The sequence below is a fragment of the Solea senegalensis genome, linkage group LG18, assembly GCF_019176455.1.
Source record: "Solea senegalensis isolate Sse05_10M linkage group LG18, IFAPA_SoseM_1, whole genome shotgun sequence".
NCBI classification, from domain to species: Eukaryota; Metazoa; Chordata; class Actinopteri; order Pleuronectiformes; family Soleidae; genus Solea; species Solea senegalensis.
The window spans coordinates 17,906,499-17,912,531 of NC_058041.1; the positions used below are offsets into that span (position 1 = coordinate 17,906,499).

The 6,033-nt window shown below is 38.2% G+C and overlaps 1 long non-coding RNA gene across 1 annotated transcript; it reads left to right on the forward strand.

Annotated features, from left to right (window-relative positions):
* Positions 1-3,755: 3,755 nt before the first annotated feature.
* LOC122759355 lies at positions 3,756-5,282 on the forward strand. The gene is made up of 3 exons (XR_006358254.1): positions 3,756-3,816; positions 4,051-4,094; positions 5,145-5,282. It is a non-coding gene; the product is annotated as an uncharacterized LOC122759355 (long non-coding RNA).
* The last annotated feature ends 751 nt before the right edge of the window (positions 5,283-6,033 follow it).

Sequence of the window (6,033 nt, forward strand, 5' to 3'; positions counted from 1 at the left end):
CGCCACCGCTGACGATCAGCGGTGGTGATCAGCGGTGGCGATCAGCGGTGAAACACAGCCAGTAGCCCGGTTAGTGATGTTACTGATTCTCCCACCCGGAGAGGAAGACCCTCCTTCAACCTCCAGACCCTCTAAGGCTGACTGATCCTTTTATTTTTTATTTCATTTTATGCAAACAAAAACAAAAAATTAAGTACTTGTGTGACGACCCCTTATTTGTGGAAGTGTTGTGCTGGCCTTATCTGTTTTGTTTCAGGCCTGGAGGCGGGGTCATCATTACAGGGATGAGCTACACCTGGACTCCACTTTTAAGAGGCCTTCCTTCCTCCCTCTAGCTCTCTCAGACTCTGGCTGGCCTCTCTCGCACAGACACAGATACCATGGGCATGGACCTTGGCGGGCTGTTTGTTTTAGTTTAGTTTTATGCATCCACACACACATACACACACCTGCTTACACTTACTGATTACTGACACTGATATTTAATTCTCAATTGGTAAATAAATCATTGTTTGCACTAGTCCTCGTCTTCTCTCCCTATGTTTGTTGCAGCCTAAGAGCCGGGTTGTAACACTTGGGAAAGAATAAAAAATACTGTTGTATCTGGAATAACTGGAAAGCAATCTAGTTGACCCAAAAACGCAGATAATAAAAAGAACATGTAATGTAACTGTGAGGTTGTTCCATGTCCACATCCAATAGTTTCTGATTCTGATGTAGTTTGCATTTGTATCAGTGCTTTCACATGCATGGATACACAGAGGCATCTTTCCCTTGTCCCTCATTGAATTTGAATAGAACTTAAATGTGTGTTTTGTTTTTTGCTTAGGCATTATTGACATTGCTACTCAGGAATTGTTACTTCACTCTGACTCTCAACGTAAAGCTTTCAACCAAAGCACAATTCATACATTTTCAGCATTATCTGACTTGATATGTTTCTAATTTTTGGTCTTAAAGTTTTGTTTAAACTTTGTCCCAGCTCCACAAATGGGAGCTCTTAGAGCGACATCCAGTCCTCCTCCTTGCCAAGAGAACCACAGGTGGCTTTGTGGCGGAGTGCTTCTGTCTGTGGCAAATTGACACGGAGGACGCTAAAGATGCCCTTGCCACAATAAAGAGGATCTATGAAAGTCTTAATAGTAATATGTCATAATTACACCCAATCCATAATGAATTCAGGATGAATTTAAAAAGAAAAAATGACATACATTTGTTTATAGCAAGTTAGTTATTGTAGAGTTAATATTTAGTCTTTCACTGTGTCCCCACAGATTGATTGAATATTTACTCTTGATTTATCCCATAGTGGTAAAATTTCTCTTTCATTGGTAGCGACATGTTTTTCCACAGCAAAGTTTTGTGCTCTAATCACATGCACGTACAGGTAATCTTATCTGTCCTCAGATAAGATCCCAAGACAAAGGACATGAATTTAGGTTGTGGTGCACAGGAGCACTTAAGATACAATGTTTCCATCATTCTCATACATTCACGTTAAGAGATATCTAAGGGACTACATCTTTGGTGAAAAATAGAGTAACTGAAAATAGTTAAGGGTCACATAGTGTTCATGATATCCTAGTAGGTATCTTTTACTCTGCACTCTCACAAACTACATCATACACTTTGTGCATCTCTCCTTTGCCCTCTGGTAGGTTTGCAGCAGGAGTTTGTTACTGGTATTGCTACCTCCTGTTTTATCAATATTTAGTCAGACACCATGCATTCATACAATGTGTTGCCTGCTGATGTCCATTTAACAGCATGTTCCTATACTCCCATACTGTAATATTTTAAATTAATCCACAGTCAAATAATACAGAAGATGACTGCTGTCTTGTTTTGTAGATAGATTAATGATTAAGTGCTAACACCGGTGTTAAAATAGGAACCAGGATAAAGTGACTAAAGAGGGCTTTTAAGACTTGCCGACTGTCGTTTCGATTTAAAAAACACAAAAAGCAAACAAAACAATTAAACAATTGACACATTCTGTCTGTCTGTCGTATCGATCTCCACCTTCTCTGGTTCTGCAGTCACATGTATCTCAGCCAATAATTTTGTTATTTTTCTGTAGCTACATAAATCTTAAACAGAGGGAGGAAGCAGTACAACTCAGGGGACTAAGCCCCCATTAGATTGGCACTTGGTGAGTGCAGATCTCTGCCGAGGCCAAATGTTCACTGTTTATTATATACAACTAAATCTAAATCATTACTTGTTCTTGTGAAGCATTTTCCTGAACATCCCTAGTGGAGCTTTGCAGACTGTGCACAATAGGGTGTGAGTAAGAATATGATTAAAATGAAACAACAAATTTTCAATAACTCTAGCTATCTCTCATTCTTTTTTCTCTCTTTTTTAAGAGGTGCCAACTTTGAATGGTGTGTTTAGAAACAGCAACTAACAATTCATGGATGGTAGACTTTAATGAAGATAAACAAAAAAACAAAAAAGGTTTAAGAGTTTGATTACTCAGATTACTCAGTTACAGTTAAAAGCTCTGCATTCCATTGATTATCTATGAAGATATGAGCTTATAATATGAATTGTTACTGTATATGGTGTATACTGTTTTTTTTTTAATATATTTCACATCAGTTATTTCTTTGCGCAGATTCAATAGATGAAATCTTTGATATGTGTATGTTTGGTTTGCAACAACTTTCAATATTCACAACACAGTTTGTTCTTCCCAACAGTGACTGTGGCAACCAGGGCGGAGGAGACTCCAGCACAGAGCAGTGAGGTTCCTACTACAAGCAGGTCCTCGGCTCCTCCTGTGTCCACCCCCTGTTCTCCTCCTGTGTCCACCCCCTGTTCTCCCCCTGTATCCTACCCCTGTTCTCCTCCTGTGTCCACCCCTTGTTCTCCTCCTGTGTCCACCCCCTCCAGCTCCCAGCAGAAAAAAAAAGAAGGAATCCAGACTTTAGTGGTATGTGTGTTTTTCTCTGAATCCGAACTGTGTTTTAATTTACTTTGTCAATCAGTTTCAGTTAGACCAGGCTCATTCCAGCCTTTTCTCAGATGAAGGAGCAGGGCCTGCCTCAGTGTGATTTCATCAGGCACTATCTCTACTATCTGAAAATGATTTCAAGTTATTTTTTTATAGCAAGTTATTGAATGATCATATAGTACCCCAGCATAGTTCTTTTGGGGTAAAATAAAGGAGCAATGTAGGTACAATTAGGATAGCCTCACAGTATTTCTAAGCATAAGTTTCCCATATGTTTCAGAATTTCATATGTTTTTACTGTATGATGGCTCAACAAGGGACAAAATTATGTAGTATTGTTTATGTTGTTGTTTAGTAGTGGTCAAATGTGAAATCAAATTAGTATTTTCCAGTGTTACAATCTTTGTCGTGCAGAATGCTCTTGATTCTGGTTTAGCAGCCATTAAAAATGCACCTCAGATTTGTCTGAACTATATATTTTTTGTGCAAAATATAGAATAATAATCATGAAAAAAAAATCAATGAGTCCCTCAGCATCAACTGAAAGACTTCAAAAATCATACCATCATTTTTTTAAAATAAACCAAACATGTGCAAATTGTTTTCCTCATCTCCAAAATGTCCTCCTTCGATGTCATATTACTGTGACATCATTGAAGTGTCCTGTTCAGATTACAGTTACCAGTAATTTTTGTTATTAGAAGTGTTTAGAATTACTCTGAACATTTTCCTCATGGTAATATTGAGAAGATGTCTTCTAACAAATCATTTCCATTGTTTCATTCATTCAGGGTGCCGTTCATCAAGGGTCAAGTGTTTTCCCCTACAAAAAACTACTGAAACAAAGAGTCAGAGAGGTTTGTTTCAAGAAGCATAAGAAATTACTGATGATGAGAATAACTCTTTGGAAACATGCACTGTAATTGTCTGCACAGAAATAAACCAAGGTGTTTTGTTTAAAAGAGAGTGACAGTCTTTAGCCATATTGCACTTTATTATTTGATACCACTTGGACTTCAGGTTGTATTTGCTGTTAATTTTTTGAAAGTCAATTTTACTAATTTTACCTTGTGTCTTTTTGTCTTGTTAAGGGCTGTGTTGAGGTGTTGGTGCAGTGGCAACCTTGCTCTGGATGGTATGTATGTTATCTGAAGTATAGTGTACTGGTGGGTTAGGGGAACTAACAAAATATAAACATTTTTATCAACTTCAGTTTGATCGGCGACTACAAAGTCTTATCGTCAAGCATTCCCTAAAGATGTCACATACTTTGGGCAGTGTAGTGTATTGGATTTAAAGTAAAATAGAAAATGCCCTATTCCAAATCCAAATGGCCCCGATGGCATAGCCATCAGTGTGTTAGTGTGGTTGAATGTATATTCTGATAGATGGTAGCCTCAGGCACTGTGAATGGGGCAAATGGTCACTTGCTTTGCAAAGCGCCTTGCATGGTCACCAAGACTCAAAAGGGTCTTGTCTATGCAATGTCGCTCCACATTGTAAGTAATTGCCTGAAGAAAAGATACCAGATTGGTAGACTTCTAAAAGATTGGAGAGGTTGCAAGATCATCAGTAGGCTACTGAACAGAAGCCCAAACACAGTTTTAGGGGTGGTTAGGATTTACAGGACTACAGTCTAGTGACACTGACTTGGGGTGTGTTCAGTTTTACTATATACTGTATATCTCTGATGATTGAAAGCAAATTTTCAGTTCATATCAAATATGTTTACATTAAATCAGATAAACAGTGTAGTCTATCTGTAGTGTAGTATATAATAACATCTCAAAACGCCATTAAAATTTCAGATCCAGGCTTGGATCTTATATAAATATTTCTTGGCATCAATGTCACAATAACATCAAAGTAATGGGAACAGTAATCATTAGCTCAAAATAAACATTTTACTTATATTAGTAGCTTTGCAATACATGTATTTTACTATAAATACATTGCAATGCACTTTTATCACACTTTAGCAACTTCGTGATTTACCCAGTTACATCTTTAACTGGGGCTTAAACTGAACTTTTGTAATGCCTGGGTATTTTGATGATAATAACATGGAATGCATACATAGCTGAATACTCCATATCTCAAAGTAGTGCAATGTCAGCATGGTACATATTTCAGATGTTTCAATGTGAAAGTAATACTTTTTGCCATCTCTCTGTCTGTCTTGCAGTGGAGCAAATGGAAAAACTCCTGGGAGGCCAAAGACAACCTTCAAACTTGACCAGTTTGTTTAGCTACTTTGTTTCCAGTCTTGGGAAGGTGTAAAAATTGTATTAAGTAATGCCAAATATATTGTTTTACTCTCCAACACTGTTTGTCATTGTGTTATTGTTGTTGATGAATTTCATATTATTCATGCATTCCATTAAATACAACTGGTCCGCAAGTATCATCACAGAGACCCCCACATATCACCACATCACCCCTATCCTCCAGCACCTCCACTGGCTCCCTTATCAACTACAAACTCCTCCTGTACACATACATGACCATCCATAACCTCGCCCCTCCCTACCTGTCTGACCTCCTGCACGTCATCACCCCACTTATTCCCTCTCCTCCTCTATCCACCTCTCTGTGCCCCCTGCCCGCCTCAGCACTATGGAGGTCAGAGCCTTCAGTCGCTCTGCTCCCCAGCTCTGGAACACCCTACCATCTGACCTCCGTAACTGTGACTCTCTCCCCATCTTCAAATCAAGACTAAAAACTCACCTGTTCCATCCCTTTTCCTATTCCATTGTGTTGATTTCATGTGTTTCTTATACCTTAGTTGTGTGATTTTAATTTATTCTGTTTGTAAAGTGTCCTTGAGTGTCCTGAAAGGCGTGTTTAAATTACATTTATTATTATTATTATTATTATCATTATTATTATTTCATGTACTTCTGACAAGCATCAGCTCTAGGGCTGGCATATCAATCTAAATATTGATAGTATCAATACAAAGGGAAGTATTGGTATTGGATCGATACTACCATGATGAGATACTTTTGTTGCAGTTTCTTGTCTATACGTCTAAATTACTCGAGTTCATGCTCTGGAGAGCAGAGTGTCACTGA